The 24,663-nt window shown below is 43.3% G+C and overlaps 1 protein-coding gene across 3 annotated transcripts in view; it reads right to left on the bottom strand.

Moving 5' to 3' along the window:
- Nucleotides 1-898: 898 nt before the first annotated feature.
- Nucleotides 899-24,663, bottom strand: part of SNX18 (sorting nexin 18) — a 131,334-nt gene continuing 107,569 nt past the window's right edge. The window contains exons 3-4 of one of the 3 annotated variants that reach the window (XR_008547992.2): nucleotides 5,549-6,357; nucleotides 899-3,888 (exon numbers count right to left, since the gene is read on the bottom strand). The gene's annotated coding sequence lies outside the window, so the exon portion shown is untranslated. Of the gene's footprint in view, nucleotides 3,889-5,548; nucleotides 6,358-14,916; nucleotides 21,035-24,663 lie in introns of those variants that run through there. The other 2 variants (XR_008547993.2, XR_008547994.2) reach the window with 2 other exon arrangements.

A 24,663-nucleotide genomic window follows, 5' to 3' on the forward strand; every position in this document is an offset into this window, starting at 1 on the left:
TTAGGCCAAGTCCCAGCACCATCTTCCCACTAGAATCAATGGCACACACCAGGTTCTTCAGTGTGATGAAGTGTGACCCCGATGGGGTCAGAGCCAATGGAGCCATAGCTTTGGAAGGACATTTTTCTCTGTGGTGTTAAAGCAGGCTGCTCCAGTTCTGGGTTTGATCTGAGTGAAAACTCTTTAGCCACCTACGATGTGAAGCTGGGACTGATAAGCTCCCCTGCACTTTGCCTGCCACACTCCTCACGGCTGATAGAGCAGTGCCATCAACAGATGGAAGTCATTAATAAGAAAGAACCCGGCATTCTTTTTCTGAGAGTACCCCATTAAGCTCTTCTTCCTACATCCCTTTCAAATGAGAGGCACCAGTGAGAGGTGACAGCGTGCTGGCAGCCCTCGCAGCTCTCGCTTGCTCTCGATGCCTCCTCGGCCTGGGCGCCCATTCTGGCCATGCTTGAGGAGCCCTTCAGCCCCCCGCTGCACCGTGGGAGCCCTTCCCTGGGATTGCTGAGGCCGGAGCCAGCTCCCTCAGCCTGCAGGGAGGTGTGGAGGAAGAGGCACGGGCAGGAACTGGCGTTGCGTGCAGCCTTGCGGGCCAGAGTTCTGGGTGGGCGTGGGCTTGGCAGGCCCCCCACACTCTGAGCGGGCGGCCAGCCCGCTGGCCCCCGGCACTGAGGGGCTTAGCACCCGCCGAGCAGCTGCGGAAGGTGCGCCGGGTCCCCCAGCAGTGCCGGCCCACGGGTGCTGCGCTCGATTTCTCGCGGGGCCTTAGCTGCCTCCCCGCAGGGCAGGGCTCAGGACCTGCAGCCTGCCATGCCTGAGCCTCCCCCCGCCCCCTGCCGTGGGCTCCTGCATGGCCCAAGCCTCCCCGACGAGCACCGCCCCCTGCTCCACAGCGGCCGGTCCCATCGGCCACCCAAGGGCCGAGGAGTGCGGGCCCACAGCGCTGGACTGGCAGGCAGCTCCATCTGTGGTCCGGTGCAGGACCCACTGGGTGAAGCCAGCTGGGCTCCTGAGTCTAGCAGGGACTTGGAGAATCTTTATGTCTAGCTAAGGGATTGTGAATACACCAATCAGCTCTCTCTATCTAGCTCAAGGTTTGTAAATGCACCAATCAGCACTCACTTTTGTGTCTGGCTCAGGGATTGTAAATGCACCAATCAGCACCCTGTCAAAACGGACCAATCGGCTCTCTGTAAAACAGACCAATCAGCTCTCTGTAAAGTGGACCAATCAGCAGAATGAGGGTGGGGCCAGATAAGAGACCAAAAGCAGGCTGCCCGAGCCAGCAGCGACAACCCGTCACCTTCCATACTGTGGAAGCTTTGTTCTTTCGCTGTGCAATAAATTTTGCTGGTGCTCACTCTTTGGGTCCACATTGCCTTTATGAGCTGTAACACTCACAGGGAAGGTCTGCAGCTTCACTCCTGAAGCCAGCGAGACCACGAACCCACCCGGAGGAATGAACAACTCCAGACTCTCTGACTTAAGGGCTGTAACACTCACTGGGAAGGTCTGCAGCTTCACTCCTGAGCTTGCGAGACCAGGAATCCACCAGAAGGAAGAAACTCTGAACACATCCGAATATCAGAAGGAACAAACTTTGGACATGACACCTTTAAGAACTGTAACATGTAATCCCAGCACTTTGGGAGGCCAAGGTGGGTGGATCACGAGGTCAGGATATCGAGACCATCCTGGCTAACACGGTAAAACCCTGTCTCTACTAAAAATACAAAAAATTAGCTGGGCACGGTGGCGGGGGCCTGTAATCCCAGCTACTTGGGAGGCTGAGGCAGGAGAATGGCATGAACCCGTGAGGCGGAGCTTGCAGTGAGCCGAGATAGGGCCACTGCAGTCCGGCCTGGTCGAAAGAGCGAGACTCCGTCTTTTTTTTTTTTTTTTTTAAACTGTAATACTCTTCGCGAGGGTCCATGGTTTCATTTTTGAAGTCAGTGAGACCAAGAACCCACCAATTCCGCACACACCAGCATTCCTTCGGGTTCCTAAATAACAAACTGGGAACCATTCACCCTTGACATCTCCATCTCCTTAATCTTCGAGAATCCGGTCAGTCTCCAAGTTCTGCAGATCCTACTCCTTTCACTTCTCTCAAATCTGTTCTCACTTCTTCATCCCTGTTGCCCGTTGAAGTTTCAAGCCTTCATTCTTCTGGTCTATTGCAATGATCTGCTACTTAGCCTACCCCTGTTTTCAACCCCTGCTGTTCAATTTGCTGCTGTCATGAAGACAAGTAAATATCACTCATTTTCTGGGAACCTCTTCAATATTGCCCCCACAGCCTTCAGGATGATGACTTTGATTCTTACATTGGAATACAGGGTTCTCTACGATCATGCCTCTGCCTACCTCCCCTTCCTCTCATGCCCCATTCACTACCAACTTCAACTGCTTATAGTTCCCAAACCATGCCAGGCTATGTAATATCTCTTTGCCTTTGCTCCACAGTCCTCTTTCCAGAATGCTCTGTTCTTTCCTCACCTCTAGGTGAACACCTCTATACTTTTCAAAACTGAGATCAAGTATCACTCGTTAAAGAAAACTCTCCTGGGTCAGGTGTGGTGGTTCATGCCTATAATTCCAGCACTTTGGGAGGCCAAGGTGGAAAGATTGCTTGATGAGATGAGACAGAGATTTGAATTTATAGCCCAGTAAGGGCAATACTGTCTTTTTCCTGCGTTTTAACTGTTGTACTCAGCATAGTACTCGGCATGTATTTGGCACTTAGTAAATGATTATTGAATAAATACAGATGTAAATGATGGTCTAATTCAGAACACTATATTGTTAAATATCCTGAATACATTTATTTAAGGCGTAGTTTGCAAACAAGCCATGTATTAGAACATCAGAATTTCACATGTGACAAAGCACGATCTGGTTCAGTGAGCCAAGTTGGTAATCTCCAGCCGATGACGAATTGCTCTTGAGACACTTGTTACAGGCAGCCTCAGGAAGAGGCACAGGCCATTTATACCGCTTCGAGCCGCCAGTCCCAGCTCTCTTGGAGAAAGGCAGCACAGTTGGGAGGGCTCACAACAGGAGGCCTGTTGAAAACAAGTCGTGGTTTCACCCTGTGTTTTGATTTCTGTTCAGGGAAGGGCACTTCCTCTTGCATTTGTAGGAGCCAAGTAACACATTCTGGGTGGAGGGAACTATGGTAGAAAGCCTAGTGTTGGACACATGAAAAGGTGGCAGCATCTTAGAACTGGCTAAACACATATCTTGGCATAAGAACTTGGGTGGCAGGCAACCAAGATTTGGGGAGTGCTTTTCCTGCATCATTTTCTGCTGGGATTGCAATATGAGGGAGGCCTTGTTGATGGGTGTAGTTTGTTATGGTTGGCAATACCTTCTGGTTAGTAGTGGTTGAGTGCTTGCTAACTTGTGAATTCTTCAGAAGAGAGTAGAATATAAAAAGCCTTCAAGCCTCTCCTGTCTCCCCCGCAATGCGGCTAACGCAGGGCAACCGGCAGCAGTGAGCTGTGGACCCAGGCACTGGCTAGAGAAGTTGACAGACCACGAACACGGGGCAAGCTGAGTCTTTCTGTTTCACTTCCGGCATGTTTTTCACCCACAGGGATATTTTGGTCTGTTTCAAAGAAGAGGAAATCAGCCCCTAGCAGAGTGTTTCAGAAAAGCAGCAGAAGAAAAGAAAAAAAGATTAAAGCCATATCTCTTGGGGAGAGAGATAAAAATCTGGATTTTGTTTGAAACAATGTTTCCATTTCCAACACCTCAGGTCCATAAAAAGTAGGAGAAAAAAAGTCTTCTTGGGGTTTCAGCATGCACAGTGCATTTATTCTCTCTCTCATTTCTTAATTTGTCAGTTTCTTTCGCCAAGTACCAAATCCAGTAAATGTTCTTTAAATGGAAAGAAAAAAGCAATAATGAATGCCAGAAAACAGTTTCCCAACCAGCCGGCCAAACCACAAGTATCCAAAAATGTGATTTCATTTTTAATAATACAGAAAACTGAGGAATATCAAGTAGAAATATAAAGAGAGGAAAAACATTGACTTATTCTAAACACCAATAAAAAGGATTTCCAACTTCAGAATGTTTGTAGAAGACATGAAGAGAAATAGCTAGTCAATGAAGGAATTCAGAACCCGGTGTTCACAAAATTAAGAAGATACTAGTGATCAATGAACTCTAAACACTCATATGGGTTTGCCTTCTCTGAATCCTTTGAAATTCACTCTCTATTCAGTGTCCAAATTTCCTGTATATGTAAAATGGAGCCAAGGAGCCCACATTGTGAACAGAGAAAGTAAAGATCGTGTAGGATGAAGACATTCGTGTTGTAACCTGTGTCTTTTATGTCAACTCTTAGAATTTAAGGAGCAGCTGGGGAGGCCAGCAGGCTGACTTAAGCCCACAAAGGATGGCCTCTGATCCCTGAAACTGGGGGAAGAAGCAAGATAATTCTTAACTACTCAGGTGACATCTCTTCCAAGAAGTTTTCTCTAACTTACTCCCTAGCCCAGGAGGGAAGGCTTAGACCCCTCATCTGTTTTCCCAGAACACCTGGGCATAGCTCTTATTGCATCCAAACGGTTCTTATAATGTAATGCAACACAATACACAGTATCTATATGTCTCCCTTGTTAGACCATGGAGTCTAGAGCAGGGTTATCTTTACTTCTCTGGTGCCAGGTATAGTGGCTGGAACATCAATTAACTAATTGACATGAATGCTTTCTTTCTTTGTATCCAAATAACTCAGGCCATTTTAGTTGTTTTATCCTATGGTTATATCATTCTTACCATGTTTTAGTACCGGCAAATAGAATTCATTATTTCCCAGGATATATCAGTTAATAATTTCATAAACAGAAAAACTAACTACATCTGGAGCAGTGCTTCCCAAACTTTACTGTGCATGCAAATCACCTGTGGATCTTGCTACAAAGCCGATCGTCACTCATTTGGCCTGGGAAGGGGCCTGAGAAGCTGCCTTTCTAACAAGCTCCCAAGTGCTGCCAATGCTCTTGGTCCATAAAGTAACAGTGGCTTGAGCCAGATAGAGTTTAATTTTGTTTCCTGAAAGTTAAGTCCAGAGATTAGCAGTCCAGAGCTTGTATGGCAGTTCTGCCACATCATCATCAGCCCAGGCTCTTCTGTCGTTCTGCTTTACTATCCTAGGTTCTGTTTACCCCAAGGTCTCCTCTTGTCCCAAGATAGCAGCTGCTACTCTAGCCATCAAACCTATATTGTAGTCAGTAGAGAGGAGGACGCACCAGGGCAAATGGCTGACAGCTGGGTCAGCCCCTTCTAAAGGAGTTGTCAGGAGGAGCCCATCTGACAACTTTCACTCCTATCTCACTGGCCAAAATGTAGTCACCTATCTAAAGGAAGGCTTGAAATGTGATTTTCCTGTTGGGAATATGTTGCTGATTACAACATATTTGTTGTAATTGAGTTGAGTTTCTCTTAGGAAGAGGGGGAATGAATGCTGGGTAGATGCCAGCAATCTCTACTATGAGTCAGATGAGATTGTTGTGGATCACCTGTTACTCACCCGTGGTTAGTAACCTCTGGATTGTGCCCCATTCCTGAAGAGACACCAGTTACTCTGTTAAGGTCCATGCGAAACATCAGCTGTCTTTGTGACAAGTTCTGTCTCATAGGCTCCTTGACTGTACTTATTGACTAAAGCTATCATCACTCTTGGCTGTGAAACTTGAAGTAAGATGAGGGGACCAGAACTTCCTACCCTCGCTGCCGCCTCTTTGGAATAACATTAATTGCCAGAGCTTAGTTTGGCCCAGGCCTTATTTGCATCCTTGGGCTCTCGGATGCCAGGGAAACATGGCTACTGTGACATCAGATGAGATCCTGGCTCAAGGATGCTGGCAGGGTCTCCAGCTTATTGTCCCTAAGGTTATGGCTTACAAATAAGGGAATGAGTCCAAAGAGATGTGCTGTTCTTCTTGCTTGGTGCCAATCAGTTCATTCCTTGAGTAACAGTGGAGTCACCCAAAGTGAAGAAACAATTCCAGCCCACTGATTTTGGCCTGAGCACTCACATTTTTTCCCTGGCTCTTTGCCCAGGATTTCCAGGGAGAAGGCAGGGGCCAAGAAGCAATATACATTCCTGAAAGGAAGGCTTCTTGAGTGATTAAAATGATGGTATCAGTCGGTGGCTCACAGGCAATGACAGAGAACACAGGCAGGGTGCCCTCTGAGATGCACCCCCTGATTTCCTGAGTCATGACGTGGAAGACAGGGAAAGTGCACATCAGCAACAACAGGAAAGGAAAAGGTAGTTGTTTGTTTTCCTTCTGTTCTCCTCCCATCTCAAGGAATTGATACCTCCAAAATTTCAATCTGAGATAACAAAAACAATTTGCAAATAGTCAATAAACAGTGCATTCATTCATTATTACTAGAACTACATTCATGGAAAAAAATTTATATAAAGTAACCAAAAGTCGCTTTTTTAAAAAAGGTAATATGATTTATTTAGATGGGTTCAACCATCAGATTTTTTGGGGGAGGAGGGTAATCCATGAATCTATTTGTGTGCTAAGTATTGCTATAAATTGAATGTGTTTTTCACATCTCTTTATTACTATTTTTCAAGTCCTATAGATGCAGTTTTGATTAGTAAAATGCAAGTTTATTTTAAGATGTGACTAAATTTTTATCTGAGAAAATACATTATGGCAAAAAGCAATCACTGGATACTAAAAATATAATGACCATTATGTGAGAGTATGTAGAATTCAAGTATTAAAAAAAGAAGTCCTCCTACCTGAACATGTTGGTGTAACTGAGCCCATATTCAGCTGCCCACTGCTTGAAAGTGAGCCACGAGAAACGAGGTTGGGAATGCCTTGTTATCCCCCCTCCCTTTATAGTTTAGACACAACAACAGCATTAATGTTAAAATAGAGATCATGAGACTGGCAGCACAGCCTGTGGCTATAAGATACCAAATTATAAACAGGACCTAAGGCCATGCCCGGCAAAGGTTAAGTCTCCACCCCAAGATAAACGTGTGTTACATGCATGTTTGTTCAGTACACATGTGTCAAGACCACCTTCATAAATATTTATAGCTACTTCTGTAACCCATTAAATATGTATGTTGAGCTGATCTATCATATACCCACAGGAGCCCTGGATACAATTGACAGTAGGGAGCAAATGTATTGATTTTCTTGCTGATATGGTAGGCCATTCCAGGTTTCTGCCCTGGTGTGAGAACCAACCGATGCTCTAAGAGATTTAACAATTGCCAAATATGTTAAGACGCTAGATATTATACTAACTTTTGTTTATAAGTTTGCTTCCAGCAGAATCATTTTTCCCATGGATATGGACCTGCATCCTTTTCAACTAAGAAATAGGTCCTCCTAAAGACCTGGAAGGAACAAGGGCCTGAACATCAGCTCACTGCCAGGTCAAAAAGTTTCATTCCACAGTTGCCCCACGTTGACCCTGTTCGGCAGGAAGTAGCCAGCTGAGAGATGACATCCCATTGTCCCTAATCCCACAGAATTGTGGAATGAGCCTTTGACAGTGGGGAATTGTAACAGTGAAACAGCAAAAAAAAAAAAAAAAACCCAACATAACTAATTCCATTTTTATTTAAGGGGCCTATACCCATTCCTGCACGTTTGCTAGGGTAATTTTAGAGCACTGAGATAATATACAAAAACAGCAATCAAATATTTTGTAAATCGAACTCTGGAATTAAAGAGGAAGTATATAAACAACTAATTATGTTTTGTTAAAGATTTACAGGAGCATTGTGACCCGACCAACGACAAAAAAATTCCCAGCCTCCTTCTCTCAGACCTTTCATGGTTCCTGATAGTTGGGGAATGATCCGCTGTGCTGCTGCTGTAGCATCAACGAATACATATACTTCATCAGCCTCCTCCATTTCTAATCTTAGTACTCAGGTCCGTCTCTCAGTCCCAGAGACACTGTCGGCCTTTTATTATAAAATCACTGTCTGATTTTTCAAGAAGTCCTTGAATAGCTCTTTAGTTAAGTAGATCTAAGGCAAGTAGCCACCAATCGTTTTGAAAGAAGTATGGAAGAGAATATTTTTGACTCAGCAAGGAACTGGGGCATGGCTGCTCTTGGTGGGAGGTGATAGGCAATGCTGCCGCGTTGCACCTGCCACCCGCACACGCATACACACACACATTCAGCACCCATGATTTTACAAGGGGCTAAGGAGCCTGCGGGAAAATGAGGTATAGCAAAGCGTCCTCCTCAATGTGACTCTATAGTTTCCCTGTCACTTACAGAATAATTCTTCTCAAGGGATAAAAATTTTTGTTGCGCTGTGGGAAATAGTAGATACTCAAAGCTCTTTGAAAACCTTTGTGGTGCACTCTCTATAGTGCACGCTCAAAACCCTGAGTGCAGTGCCCTAAAGGTGTTCTTCTCTGTGGCTGGCTAGGTTTGTAGGAAGATCCCCAGCCTTCCCTCCACCACTCCTGGCAGAATGGCTCCAGCCCCATCCCACGCCAACTTCAACCAGAGAGCTCCTGTTTATTTTATGTGCTGAGATTCCAGACATAATTCTGTCAGTTTAAAAAAAAGACCTCTTTTAAATGCATTTTTGAAAGCTGCTGGTCTCTTATATCCACTCTTATATCACACACATACACATATAATATGTAATAATACAACATCTATGTAAAAATTTATCAGGATATGACAACAATACTGAAGCAGCAGTGGGTGGTGCACAGGTCACACCTGTGAAAGGATTGTCTTGCATTGTTGTGGCCTGACTCTGGTGAAGAACAAGGTGGTATCGAACCCCTGGGTGAGTCTCAAGAAAAGAAACAGAGTTACGGGACCATGTCAAGCTCTCAGAACTTCTGTATACTCCTTCCTGATTTTTTTTTTTATTTTTATGAGACAGATTCTTGCTTTGTCGTGCAGGCTGGAGTACAGTGGCACAATCTCAGCTCACTTCAATCTCCACCTCCCACATTCAAGCAGTTCTCCTATGTTAGCTTCCTGAGTATCTGGGACTACAGGCATGTGCCACCACACTCAGCTAATTTTTGTATTTTTAGTAGAGATGGGGTTTAACCATGTTGACCAGGCCGGTCTTGAGCTCCTGATCTCAAGTGATTCTCCCACCTCAGCCTCCCAAAGTGCTGGGATTACAGGTGTGAGCCACCACACCCAGCCTCCTGATTTTTTTTTTATCAACCTGATATGGATAGATTCCCAAGTCTTGATTACCCCATCCCCTTCTATTGAAGAGCCCTAGGAGAACCCTCTTTTGAGTTGCCCCCACAAGCTCTTTTACTCATTATGATGGTCAAAGAGAGGTTGTAAAGGGTGCACGATTTTATGAATCCCTTTTTAATCTATCCAGATGATCTCTTGCTGGGAATTACTATTTCGTCTTGTAGGCCAGAGCGTAAGATGAGACCCTACTCTGGCGGGCACAGTGGCTGATGCCTTGTAATCCCAGCAATTTAGGAGGCAGAGGTGGGTGGATTGCTTGAGTCTGGAGTTTAAGACTAGCCTGGGCAACGTGGCAAAACCCCATCTTTTTTTTAAAAAAAAAGAAAGTACAAAAATTAGCCAGGTGTGGTGGCACATACCTGTAGTCCCAGCTACTTGGGAGGATAAAGCAGGAAAGTCGCTTGAGCCTGGGAGATGGAGGTTGCAGTGAGCCAAGATAGAGCTACCGCACTCCAGTCTGGGTGATGAGAGTGAAACCTTGTCTTACAAAAAAAAAAAAAAAAAAAAGAATCTATTTCTAGACAGTGATGAACTTTATTCCCCCATGTCAAGGTCCTTGTAGCTTAAGGAGGTATTTGAGGTTAGGCTTCTCTGACCCTTTGCCCATTCTGCCAGGGGATAAGATATTGGACACCACACTGAAGTTAGATGTTGAAAATTGAGGTCCATAATCCCCATATGTTCAGTCTCATTCACTTATCAAAGAATATTTCTAACTGGATCCCCAACAGAATCCTTACAATGGAGTGCCATCTCCATTGGCCTCAGGAACTGATGATTCTTTTAGTCCTTTCCTTATAGTGCGTGGGCCCACAGCTTACTTTCACTCATTGCCCACCTGGCTTTTGCTGGTATATAATACCCTTGCATAACCTCCTTGGTCAGCCTAATCACTTAACCCCGGGAGGCCCCTTCAGAAAATCTGCAAATCGCTTCTCCTCTGAGTATGCTTGAGCGTAGCTTATTCGGGCCTAGATAAGCTTTGTTTCTTCGAGACAAAGCTTGTCCCTTTTGCTTCCAGCATAGACTCAGGCCATAGGACCCAAGTCTGAATTTTGGGTGCGTAACTTACTTTGAGCAAGTTACTATTTCTGGTCCTCAAGATTCTCATGTGAAAAATAAAGATTAAAAATAGTCCTTACCTCCTAGCATTGTTTGAGAGTTAAATGAGTGAGGGCATTTTATACATTTAGACTATACTTGGCATATAATCAGCTATCAATAAATATTAGATACTATTATTTTTGCAAGAACTGGAAGTGACATTGGCTTTACCAAGTTCATTTGTCCATCTGTTCATTTGAAATGTATTTACTGATCCCCTATGATATGCCAGCTATTGTGATCAGCCACAATTAAGAATAGCCACTCCATACATTCTACAAATATATGTATGGATTCTAATGCATTGCTTTTTCTGAAAAATTTTTTTTAAAACATGATATGCCTTCAAAAAAACTGGAATTTTAAAATGCTCATGTCCCCAGATTGCTGGTTATAAACTATAAGTTCTCTGATTGGGAGAGCATTCGGTGGCCTACCCACTGTTACCTCTGAAGGCAAATTTTTACTGTCAGCCTCAAAAGGACTAAGTTAGGAAACTCATGGCAGAACATTAAAATGTTTATTTCTAATGAAGTTTTCAATATGTAGACATGATTTTTATCCACATTTGTATTCCTCTCTATTGAGATAAATACAGTCTAAAGTGAGGCCTATAGAATGAATAAAAAGTAAATAATATTTTAAAAGAGACCTTATGTCTGAGCAGAATTACTGCTCTAGTAGCTGGCCCATGGAGTGGAGGTGGGAAGGGTCCCACCTCAGGCCTTCAAAGGATGATGTTATGAGGTCATGAGGTCAGGCCCTGGAGGGGTGTGGCCAGGGCTCAGATCCAGCTTCTACCATTTCTCCTGGCTGACCTTAGGCAAGCGGCTGGCTCAACTCTCTCTATGCTTGTTTTCTTTATCTATACAGGTAGATAATAAAAATACATATCTTGTAAGATTGTTATGAGGCTAAAATGAAGTGATACATGTAAAACATTTGTACATATGCAATAAATATTAGCAGTCAGTGCCAGTCATTGGTCTATATTTTTTCCTCATGAGCCATCCTTTTAGATACCAATACCCTATGTCAGGAAATGACAAATAAAAAACAAACAACAAAGAAGATACCAAGCCCTCTTAAAATAAAATTCTTCACCATAAAATTTTTTAAAATGTAATCTGCTATTATTCAGCTGTCTCAAGTTTCATTTAAAGATGAGGCATAGTGTGACATCCATTTTATAGATACAAAAACTAAGGATCCAAGAATGGTTCTCTAAGTTTATAAAACTCAGAGGTGTCAGAAAAACATAGCATACGCTCAGGATATCTGTCTCCAAGTCCCTCCCCCTTTTTATTTTTTAGCTTCACATATCTGTGGACTGGGGTTGGGGGGAAGATCACTATCTTTCAAAAACCACAGATTCTCAGAAAGTACCATTAACTATATCTAAAAATGCACCGTGGCAGCTATTTTTAAGTTATTAAAGTCAACATACTATCTATGCAGCAGCCATTGTTAAAGAAAGCTTCATTTAGAGTTAGAATATAAATGGGGAATGAATTCCAAAAGGAATGATGGGAGCCCGCACCTTGGTGACTACTGAACAATTACATGAGTTTTGTACAGAGATTTTGAAATTGGAGAAAATGTTCTCTCTCTCTCCAGTCCAGCAGTTTGAGTTTGAAAGCTGGGTGAAGTCTTGGAGAAGCTGGAGAGCAGCCCAGGGTTTCCTGCTGCGTGAAGGCGAAAGCCTAGAGCTGGTTGGAACAAGCCTCTCTACTCTGACTTAGGTTTGCTCTTCTGGAAAGCTGTGAAAAAGAAGCCGTTTGCAAGGTCATGTAGAGTATGGCCCCTCCAGAGGGCCCGGCACCATCCCAGGCATTTCACACATCTCACCCCACGGAGTTGTTATGCAGGGGATTACCAAGAGGCCATTTTGACACAACGGTTTTAACACAGAGCTTAAAAAATAAATTATCAGGTAATGTCAACTGCCCTGTTTTGACCCTCACACCACTCTGGCGTGTCTCCTCAATTATCATTTTTGTTGAAACCTGTTACCTAGTATGTACTATTTTTATTATCTTTTCTAGCGCCCCTCTTTCCACTCCCTGTCCCTGAACCTAGCCTACCCCACCCCACCACCACTTCATTCCTCCTTGTTGGTACCAGCTGGCAAAATATATATTATTAGAAAATTTCTTTGATAAAATTGACACTAATAAAATATCTGAAAATCCACTTTTCTCATGCCAAAGGATATTTGATGAAAATGAATTATGGTAACAGTTATTCAAAATGTACAAAAGGTTGAAAGATAATATTTCATTTATGATTAATTCATAAGAAAATTATAGGAGATTTATTTCAGATATTTGGAAGTAGTTCTGTGTTTGTATTCCTTTTTCAGGTGCAAAATCGCAAAATTCTTCTCTCCATTCTGATACATTTAAGCACTTTTATGATGGCTCTCCCCTTTACATGTTCTGCTTGTATTCTTGGTCTTTTCAAGATTGAACAAATAAAATTCATTTGCCAATTGTCACACATCCACTGTTCCACACTGAACTAGAATTTGCATTTGTCAATGTGCAAACTTTGACCAAGTTGTCTATTTGGCTATTGCCTCATTAGTCTCTTAAACTTTATATTTAAGGTAAAAAAATAACATATTTGATAAAGTCCTCACCATTTGACTTGAGGACACATGTGGAGATGGCATAGTGGTTAAGAAAGAATACAGGCAAACTGGTTTTGAATCCTGGCCCCATCCACTTACACTGTAAAGTAATATTAGGAAATTCATTTAACTTCTTTGTGCTGCAACACACTGTGAGGAGTAAGTGAGTTCTAAAGTGCTTAATATCTGTGCCAGGTATTCTTTCAAGTGTTATATGCATGTTAGCAATTATTTTTACTAATTTAAAATTGGGTGCATTTTCTGTTTAGATGAACATTCCACTTAGTAGTAATAAGCAGTTTTCTTTTTTCCTTACTCATTTTTGATGCAACTCTAGGAATAGAAATTGTAGTTGTGGAAAGAGGCAGGTTTGGGGCAAAAAGCAGAGTAGGGGCTGGGAAAAGGTATAGAGGTTGAGCATGGCTCAGGCATGAACAACGTACAGGTTTACTGGGTAGTTTTGCAAAAGTGCTATTAAAAGAGAACAGAAGAGATGAGGTGATGTTTCCGTTATGCATACAACTCAATTTTTTTTTCACTGAAGATTTTATTGCTTGATTTTTCTCCCCATAGCAAAATGCTCCAGAGATAAAAAAAAAAGTTGCACCAGGAAGACTTCATCAAAATGTCATGTGCTTCATTGTTTAGCAGGTAAAGTATTGTTGGGTTGTGAAAATGAAAAAGTGAAATCAGTAGACTTAGAGGGCCTCATCCCCGTTCAGGCCCACTTCTGAATGGGCCTGATGGGGAAAGGGAAGGAGAAGAGTGGATGCCCCTGACTGAGCATCATGGAAAGCTTCAGAAGCTTAGGAAGGCTAGAGTCTAGCATCTCTTAGATCAGAACAAAGACATGAGTGGGCCCAGAGGATTGGAGCACCCAGCTAAGCCTTTCTTCTAAGCTGGTGTTTGCCCCAGTCAGCCAGTGATGGGAAGCATTTAGCATCCCCATTGCCCCTCACCTCTTCCCACATCCATGGTAGGCAGAGCCAACACATCAAAACAGTCACTCCTGATGAGCTCAGGGAACATCTCAGGTTTCCACTGCACATGATGCTCTAAGTAGGTTTCCCCGTGAGTGTGGTCATCAGGACTGAATACATAATTTGTAGGGCCCAGTGCAAAAAGAAAATGTTGAAGCCAATGTTCAAAAAGTATTACAAATTTCAAGATGGCAGCAGCAGAGCATTAAATCAAGTGCGAGGCCCTCTGAGCATGGGGCCCTGTACACAGGTTGTACCTGAAGTCAGCCAACTCTCCCCATAGTTGGTATATGAGTACCTCGTCCTGAAAGATCTGTGCTGAGACCACAGCATCCACTACATATGCTACCTCCAGCCCATAGATGGCCATTATTTTCCATTCCTGAAATCAATGGGGCAATTGATTGACCTGCTGGGACCAACAAGATGAGGTCACTTTAATAAAATAAAACAAGGCAAACAGCAAGAAGAAAAAAATGCCAGGAAATGCACCAGCGAAAATGGTGCCACTCCTTAAAGCCTGGAGCAGAAGAAGATCAGAGGCACTGATTTTACAGGGAAACATGGAAGCCCAGCAAGTATTTTAGAAACTTGGTGGCTTTTCTATTGTTTTTATTGTCTGTAAGAATTTTCTTATATTTTCCCTTTTCACAGCAAAGGGAAGCTGGCGTTTTCAAAATGAACTCTGCTAAAGACTAAGAAAGGAAAACGATATATAGTATTATAATATTAATAATAATAATTAAGGCTTGTGATTATAATAAGCACTACTTTGGGGATATTCTCCCCCAAATGGCCCAGAGCAACACAAATATATTTTGAGACTCTAGAAAACACAAAAAACACAAAATGTGTTTATGTCTACCAATAAGGAGACATAAACACATTTTGAAATATGTATTCTAGACACAAATTTCAAAATATATTTTTCTAGAAAAATATATTCTGGAGACAAAGTTCAAAAATGAATCACTATAAAATTATTTTCTGGCTGCTTTAAAATTGCAAAATTGTAAGTTCAATAGCTTGTAGTTCTATTTGTAACAAAAATTTAGTTTTTAAAGGAAATTCAGTTAGTTAATTTCCAGTGCACTGAAACAAGTATGCTGACAAACATTAATTATCCTAAAGATGCTTATTTTATGAATAAGACGCTCAATTTTTAAAAACGTTCCAAAATGGTGTATATTTATAAATGTATTATATGTCTTTCAGCCTTGTCATGAATTTTTTTAAAATTTGGGATGTTATTCCCCTATTTCAACATCATATTTGCAGGGTTTTTGTGTGTAACTGTAAGTGAAGGTGTGGTGCTCAGAAATGATTTTAGTGGGGTCTAAATTGTTGCAGCCGTGTCCAATCTTTTGAGTTTTCTGAGCCACATTGGGAGAAGAATTGTCCTGGGCCACACATAAAATACATTAACACTAAGGATCGCTGATGAGCTGAAAAAAAAATCGCAAAAAAATTTCGTAATGTTTTAGAAAAGTTTATGAAATTGTGTTGGGCCACATTCAAAGCTATCCTGGGCTGCATGCAGCAGCCCGTGGGCCACAGGTTGGACAAGTTTGGTTTACTGGCTCCTATCCACTGAGAATAACCCAAAGGGAAGCAAACACTAGACTCTGCCCCTCTTTCCTGAATGTATCAGTTCTGTGGCATGGTCCCTCGGAAGTCCTAACTTGCCCAGGACAAAGCCACACCTTGGAATTCTTCTTCCACCCCACTCTCTACACCCAGCAGGACCCTGATTCAACCATAGCCTTATAAGGAAATCCAATAGGCATGTTAGAAGAGAGGAATTCTGGCTGGAAAAAGTGTGTATATGGGGGAGGAGGGAGACCCTTAAATCAATTTCATCTGCCACCCTTGTTAGTTCCCAAGGACCAACAAACTCCTTAAGATATTAAGTATTGAAAACCACTCTTCAGAGCACTGCACATTTTGCTCAGGGCTGTTGTTTGGGGTCAAAATGAAATTATAGCCATGAAAGCAAAGCAGAAAGGATTCCAAGTACTGACAGATGCTTCTATTGTTCATAATACTTTGTATGTTTCTGGACAAGTAAGCCAACAATAAAATAAGCGTCTCCCAACAAGATGAGTAGCTCCATGAAGGCAAAGCACCTTTGCACAAGGTAGGGCCTCAGTAAAAATGTGTTGACTCTAAAAGAACATGGCTTACTATCCCAGCACACAAAGTGAAATTTATGTTCAAGCTCCATTAAGCTCTCACTAAGCTGGAAGATCTTCCAAAAGTTCATTAGTGCAATGCAAAATGCATAGTAACAGGTAACATTTGTTGAGTATTTCTACCACACACTGTTACAGCACTGTTGTAAATGCATTATACACCTATAGTACCTATGAGGTATATAATATTATAACCATTTTTAGATGGAGAAACTGAGACACAGGGGTGTTAAGTAACTTGCCCAATGTCCTACAGCTACTAATATCAGCTTGTTACTGATACAATATGGACCTGGTTCCTGGAGTCCATTCCTTTGTGGGGTCCTATGTTTAACCCAGACAGAACCAGGCACACTTTTAGTTCCAGCTTCATTCAGTCACCCAACTCTATCCTTTTAAAATGCGGAAACCAAGACTCAGGATCTAAGTATGTTTGGGGAAGTGAGTGAATGTCTTATATTCCATTTATATCTTCTATGATGCCATCACCACCTGCTTGGGATACAAAACGCAAACTTCTCAGTCCTTTGCTCTTTCTATTTGCAGCTTGAGATACGATTTCACTGATCTAGGACAAAGGACTCACTTGAGGCATTTCTTAAACTGTGTAAATTCTCAGTTTCTATCCTCCGATTCACGTTCACCAGGCAGGTCGAAAGAGGAGACCAGAAATCTGCCTTTTTAATGAGCAAACCAAATGATTCTGATATCAGAGAGATACTGCCCTGGGCGGGGCGCAGTGGCTCACCTGTAATCCCAGCACTTTGGGAGGCTAAGGCGGGCAGATCACGAGGTCAAGAGATTGAGACCATCCTGGCCAACTTGGAGAAACCCCATCTCTACTAAAAATACAAAAATTAGCTGGGCATGGTGGCGGTTGCCTGTAATCCCAGCTACTCAGGAGGCCGAGGCAGGAGAATCACTTGAACCCCGGGAGGCAGAGGTTGCAGTAAGGCAAGGTTTCGCCACTGTACTCCAGCCTGGCGACAGAGCAAGACTCCATCTCAAAAAAAAATAAAAAAATAAAAATTACTGCCCTGGGTTTAGAAGGATTGTTTCTTATCTGTGGCTTGGATAAATATAAAGAGTGTGTGTGTGAAGAAATCACAACAAATCCCCTCATCCCTCCCTGGCCTGGAGCAGACCTCGCTGGTAGTTGGAGCCCACAGCTCCCGGTGTGTGTCTATGCCCCCTTCTCAGTGGTTTGGCTGGGCTTCTGGTAAAGACCACACCACAAAAAGGGAGCCGTGCAATGTCCTGCATGCAGCCTTCACTCAGCCTGCGTGTGTGCTGGGCTGGAGGTGTGGGAGACTGTGATTTGACTGTGTCCAGGCCACCATGGTGCACAGACAAGCTGAGACTCTGTTTGCAAGGCCCAGTTTCCATTCCTGCTGGTGCCAACAGCTCAATGTGGGCAGTCAAAACTCCAGATTCCTTCAGAAAGAGCCAGTTATCTGCTAGACTTCCTTTGTTTTTCAGGACTCTGTCTTGGCATCTCTGCCAAGAACATGTTTTGGCTGGATCCACTCCCCTGGCGTCTGCACATCTCTGGGAAGCTATGCTAAGAAAGAAACATGGCCCAAGAGGTAGCAGAGGAGCCAGAGTTCTTGTCTGGTGAAACGCAGGACCCCACGTGGGAAATGGGCTTCAGAGATCAGCTGCTTATGGGACCAGGAACCAGCATCTTCCCAAGACTGCTATGCACCCCTCAACCTTTTCGGAGATCAGACTGCTGGTGGGGGCAAGGACACGCCAGGCTTCTTGAAATCTCTGATGAACTCCTCTCTGTTCCCCAGGAGAGGAGGTGCAGGGGGTGGGAGTAAAGTTCTCCTTGTCCCTGTTAAAGAGAGTCAATGTTTAGTGTAATCTGCTCTGGCCCAATTTGAGGTTTTGCAGTGGGGCTGAAACAGACTTCAGCGTTCATTGACAAGGAATGGTTAAAGTGAATGTGGCCATTCTCCAATCACTTGTACGACATAATCATGTATGACTCTTCTGATCTCACATCTACTCAGGAAAGCCTTGCAAATAAGTGTAGGTACCATTTGAATTCCCATCCTTTAAGATTCCTCCTCTTGACTTCTAGGGGATCCTTCAGCTAGTACTGATTGTCACATGGTTCATTGAGATGTTTCATATATGATGATATCTTCCCAGTCTCCTCTTGAGAGGCAAAGAATATCTTTTTCAACTTTACATTTGCCATGGTACCCAGAATAGAGGCCTACATACAGTAGATGCTCAATAAAAGTCACGTGAATAACAGCTTGGTATAGAGGAGAATAAACTCGTCATGTGGACTATGATATCCAGCATTTATTTATTGACAGAAAGAGAGGTTAAAAGAAAAAGCATTACCAAATTGTTTTATTTGAAGCCTTTATAATGATATAAGCTAAACATCTGCTGAAACAATAGCCTTGTTTAAAAGTATGCATTTTTACTCTATGATAATTGATTATCCTTGCAACCATCCTGGATTTATTTTCCTACAAAAGAGCAGGATGTTGAGCATAGTTCTATGAAACATTCCTTTAGAGAGGATTTCTCAGCACTAAATAAAAGAGTGCCTTCTAAACATTGCAAAAGAAGTCCGGCTGTTAGTTTTGGCTGGGGACAAGCACTGAGCTGTCTCCAAATGGAGATGGCAGGATGATATAAATGTGGCTGTATTATGTCATTGAAATGGCCTTATTTTCATCAGAAGCTAAATTCAAATACCCTCAGGGACATGGGTTTTTATGGTTGGCTTTGAATTTCTACAGCTTTCTAAAATTCATTTTTGCCTCTGTAGGTGACGCAAGTTCAGTGAAGAGAGGCTTGAAAACCTGGGCTCCTCTGGGTGCCTGGAAATAGAGATCAACAGTGACTATGCAGTGGCAGATTTGCAGCCTGAGCTCTGCATCCTGCACCAGATGTTGGCTGGCATGTCTTTCCATGAGGTCTCCTTTTTTTTTTTTTTTTTTTTTTTTTGACTGAGTCTTGCTCTGTCGCCCAGGCTGGAGTGCAGTGGCGATCTTGGCTCACTGCAACCTCTACCTCCTGGATTCAAGCGGTTCTCCTGCCTCAGCCTCCAGAGTAACTGGGATTACAGGCACATGCCACCATGCCCGGCTAATTTTTGTAGTTTTACTAGAGACAGGGTTTCACCATGTTGGCCAGGCTGGTCTTGAACTCCTGACCTCAAGTGATCTGCCCACCTTGGCTTCCCAAAGTGCTGGGATTACAAGCATGAGCCATGACACCTGGCTTCCATGAGGTCTTTAGTTCAAGGGCAAAAGAGTCAGAGGTTGTACTTCACTCTCAGTAGAATCAAGGGATCCAGACCAGAAGCAGCACTTTCGCCAAGATGGTGGGTCAGCTTTCAAAATGAGAAGATACTCCAAGAGCAGTGAGGGTGCAAATACTCCAAGGGGTTTCCCTGCCTGTTTGCCTCCCCTGCCTGCACCTCTGCACATGCACACGCACACACACACACAGGTACACAAGTCTACTCCATTTCTCTCCCAAACCCAAAGCCATCCTGTGTAAGTAGTCCAGGACTTCCAACTTTGGAGAGAGAGCTGATCCAGACTCTTCCATCAATTTTCCCTACCATGTTCACAGAACAGAGACTAGGGGCACTGAGTACAACAGAGCTGGGGCACATTTGTCAATTGTTCACTGCAGAGGTGGGACCTGATGCAGTTATCAGAAGCTGGCAGGTGTTGTATAGACAATGGGTAAGTCGAGAGGAACCTGACACCAAACTCTCGGTTCAAATCCCATCACCGCCACTCATCTGACTCTGCAATCCTTTAAAGTGTTTAACATGATAAGAGCTCAATAAATATCAGCTAATTATTATTTCCTACTTGTTCTTAAGGGAAAATCTAATTTTCCTCCTATAATGCAAGGGTGGATTGATCTCTCAGCTGGGCATGATCTTGCCTGTTTATGCTCCCAGTTTCTAATCCTCTCTGTCAGTAATGGTCACATTTAAGCTACTCTTTCAGTTCTAATCTATAAGAAAGACGAGATATCCACAAACTCTTCCAGAGAAAGCCAAGCCTTCTGTAACTCAGATAACAACTTTGTACAAAGCACTGTGAAAGTTGCTGTGGAAAATACACAGTAAGTACTTAATCAATGTTTTAATTGAATTATTCGTTGGCTTCAGTAGGAAGGAGACTCACCAAGGTAAATGCAGCACCCTAGGCACAATGGTTATAATATTCACGCCATAGTAGACTTGACCTGCCTTAAAGCTTCAAACAGGGGTCAGAAATCCAACTATCCATCTGAGGTATTAAGTTATATGCTTGTTATCTATTCAGATTCATTTTAAACGCTTCTACAGTGAGGCATACTCTGCACAAACAATATAAGAATCTGAGTGCACAGAAAAGTGGAAACTGAAATGTGTATTTGCCTTTCAAAGTTGGGGCTAATGATGATGAAATGTTTTGCATTTTGCCTGACAGCACTTGAACTCACTAGCATATGTAAATGGTGGCTCCTCTCCACATTCAAGAAGCAGCTGCAGGACTGTGAGAACATGGACCTCAGTCCACTAATAGCTGTGATCATACCCCGATTGACTGGGACACTGAGGTGCAAGATATCAGGAGACTTTCCCGAGAGCCAGGATGCAAGTCTCCAGGAAAGACCTTTCAAGTGAGACAGTGTTTTCAATAATGCTTTGTGAGCAATAAAGAATGAAACAGCATTCTGGCAAATCACAGGCATTTAATAAGCAGCCACTCAGCCCCAGGGGCCATGTTGGACATTGTGGGTTGAAGATCTCCCGACCTTGAAGGACTTTCCGGTGTAGGGGACACAGGTGTGCTGAAGAAGTCTGTTCAGGTTCCAGCAGGGAGCCACCAATTCTGGAAAGGTGAAAACAAAGGGTTTTCTCGAGGGGGAGACACAGGAGTAGACTTGCATGGTTGAGAAGCTAGATGCTCATCAGAAGGACAGGCAGAAAGGAGGCTAAGGCCAAAGCTGCAGCACGGGTTAAAGTGCAGAGCCATGAGGCGGCCTGGTTAATCCAGAACATTGCAAGGTATTTCCCAGGCCAGACTCCAGGAGCTAGGGGCTCAAGAGAGATCAGATAGGAAGATTGGGTGGAGGCCAACTCATAGGTACTGTCCCTGCCAGGAAATGGATGATCAGATTTGTGTTTTCACCTTCCTGGGGGCAGCTGCCTGGAGAGGGGACTAGAGGTGGGGACACACCCCATTGTAATAGGTCAGATGACAGATGGTGACCAATGGACTGAGGTGGTGAGGTTCTGAGGGTGAAGAGGTGGAGGTGATGAAGGAGGCACTAAAGAGGCACAGACAGAATCCAGTCACTCTTCCAGCTGGGAGGGAAAGACGGAGGCCAGAGTGACAGCCAGGTCTCCAACTTGAATACTGGGGAGAATGGTGGTGCTACTCACTGAGAAGGGAAACCCAGGAGGGAGAAGAATAATGCAGTGGGCTTGGAACAGCCTCTCTGCTTCATTTCTTGGATCTGGGTCACTGCAGATGACCTCTCAGACCTCACCTTTTGATTCAAAGTGGTTCCCTTTCACTCACCTTCCTGGTTAAGTGGCTTAGCTAATCATTAACTGCAGGAGGTGAAGCACAACATCCCAGTTCTACTTCCAAATGATTACCCTGCAGTAAAACCTAAAGACATCCTGGGCCTCAAGTGGAAGACACAGGTGCCTGCTCTCAGCACAGTGCCCAACTAATTTGTCTCTGGGTGTGTGTCAGGTCCTATTAAGCACCTGCCATCTTTTCCTGGTTGGGAAGTAGGACTTAATAGGGTCTTGCTGCAATGATAATTATACTGCCTATGAACCCAGATGTAGGCATGGGTAACGGAAATCTGCAATAAGGCTCCAGGAGCTCAAGAACACCTGCACACATGTTGAAAAGTCTTTGCCAAATAACCAATGGGTGTTTAGTTATGGGTTCTCATCCTTACAGGGCCTCCACTAGCCTCCACTGAAGGCAGGGCACCCTTATAGAGGGATGTAGTCCCCTAGGGAGCATGGCTTGGCCAGTGGTCAGGATCTTTGGTGAACTCAGCCCCAGGTCAAGCACACAGCTTGGAAATGGGAGCATGGGCTGGAATCTGCACCCCCGCCTCTGGTCCCCCCACGTGCTCCCTCCTGCTTGACACAGCTTTAGCCACCATGTGAGGCAGCCCTGGGATCTTGAATAACAAACCTTAACCCTCCCAAGCCCTCAGACCCCAGGAGGGCCCCAACTTATGAACCTGTTTTTGAAGATTGGAGAATCTTTTATAACAAAGAACAGTGTAAAGAGTATTGAATACTCACTATGCGCTAGGCATTCCAGGGGAATATGCAAGTGTGTATTAAATACGTGAATAAACAAATGAAATAACATGTTTCCATTAACAGCAATACTGGATGGGCCTCAAAACATATCCCCAGGAAAGGGTAAGAGGAAGGATTAGAGAAGCTAAACACCATCAGATCATGCAAAAATTAAATTTCCTGCTAATAGGAAGAGTACGATTATATTTTTCATTCCCAGTTTTTCCATTCAGATCTTAATGTCAGATTAAAATATTAATTGCTCTGCTTTTCAGCTACAACAAAAGTCCCTCATTGTTAAAATCAGGATGTAGATGTTAATTTTTATTTGTGAGCATGGTATAGAACTAGATCCCATCAAGGGGATCCTAAATCTTTTATTTTTCTTAGCACACCAGATCATCCTGAAATGGACATTGCTCTATGAGAACAGAACAGACAGCATGAGCGAATATATGTCAGAGGAATCCATCAGTGAACAGCTATTGAAAAACGTTAAGAACCCATTCTCTGTTGTGCCGTCTTCCAAGCCTTAGGGCCCACCATGTGAAGCAGAATGACAACAGATTCTCCTCCAAGCAACATGTTCTACATGCATGTTCAAGCTTGGACCTCTTTATATTATTAGTTAATCATAAACAAGTGAACACAACCTCCCACTGTAGTTTGCTATGTTACCCACAGATAATTTAGAGCTGCAGTTGTGAACCTTAGCACTACTGACATTTTGGACTGGAGAATTATTTGTTGTCAGGGCTGTTCTGCACATTTTAGGATGTGTAGAGGGATACCTGGCCTCTACCTATTAGATGACGGTAGCACACTTCCTGCTCTGATGTGACAACCAAATATGTCTCTAGACATTGCAAAATTATCCCTGGTTGAGAAACACTAATTTATGGTAACATTACCTTCCAAACCAAAGTTCATCCAGACACAAACAGCCAGCTAAGCATCAGAAGCAAAGCAGAGAGCTGCTCTACCTGGTGTTACAATGAGACAAGGACTTAGGACAAGCAAACTGAAATTCTCTTTGCTGCGTGCAGTGGCTCATGCCTGTAATCCTAGCACTCTGGGAGCCAAGGTGGGAGGACCACTTGAGCCCAGGAGTTTGAGACCAGCCTAGGCAACATAAAAAAACCCTGTCTTTCAAAAAAAAAGAAGAAGAAAAGAAATTATCTCATATTTAGGGTACCGAGTGAATAAATAGTTTACTACAATCCTAAGAAGTCATTTTTCTATCATCACTCCAATCACACCAAAGTTCTTGCTGATTCTTTTTTACTAGACAGAAATTTTTAAAAGGTAATGACATATCTTTATTATACTGTATGTGTATATCAGATGTCTTTCAGTAGTAAGTGAAATAAGCCCAGCTTAAGGTAGCTTAAGTTAGCTTAAGCCAAAAAGAGAAGTCTTTTTTATTGGATCATGCAACAGAAAAATCTAGGGATAGGCCTGGCTCTAGATATATCTGGATCAAGTTGTTCAAACAACGGCACCAGCAATATTTCATTTTCATCTTTTGGTCATATTTTCCTCTATGTTGCTCTTATTTTCAAGGTGCTTTTTCCAGATGGTGACAGAGTTGGCCACTGAGGCTCCATGCTTACATGGAGTAGTAAAGTTTACAAACTGTAGTAAAAAGAGATTTCTTTCCCAAGAGTTCCAGCCAAAGTTCCAGGGTGAAGTCTTGTTGGCCAGGTTTGGATCATGTGCCTATCCATGAGCCAATGACTGCAGTCAGAGAAATGGAATATTCCAGATGATTTCCCCTAGACAGCCTCCAAGATGGCCTCTGTTGGTTCCTGTCTCCTAGTCTCCATGCCCTTGTGTACTCATCTCTTCTGAGTATGGGCTGGACTCATTTCTAATAAATAGAATACAGCAAAAGCAATGGGATGCCACCCTCTGAGATTAGGTTACAAAAAGAGTGTGACTTCTGCCTTGCCCACCCTGTCTCTCTTTCCCTCAGAGCCTTCACTCTGAGGGAAGCCAGTTGCCATGTTGTGAACTACCCTTTGGAAAAATCCAAGTGGCACAAAACTGATAGCTGTGTCCAAGATCCAACAAGGACATAAGGGCTGCCAACAGCCATATGAGCGAGCTTAGAAGCAGATCTGCCTGCCTCTAGTTGAGTCTGGAGATGATTACAGCCCTGGCTGACAACTTGATTGCAGTTTT

Source organism: Pan troglodytes, chromosome 4 (assembly GCF_028858775.2).
Source record: "Pan troglodytes isolate AG18354 chromosome 4, NHGRI_mPanTro3-v2.0_pri, whole genome shotgun sequence".
NCBI classification, from domain to species: domain Eukaryota; kingdom Metazoa; phylum Chordata; class Mammalia; order Primates; family Hominidae; genus Pan; species Pan troglodytes.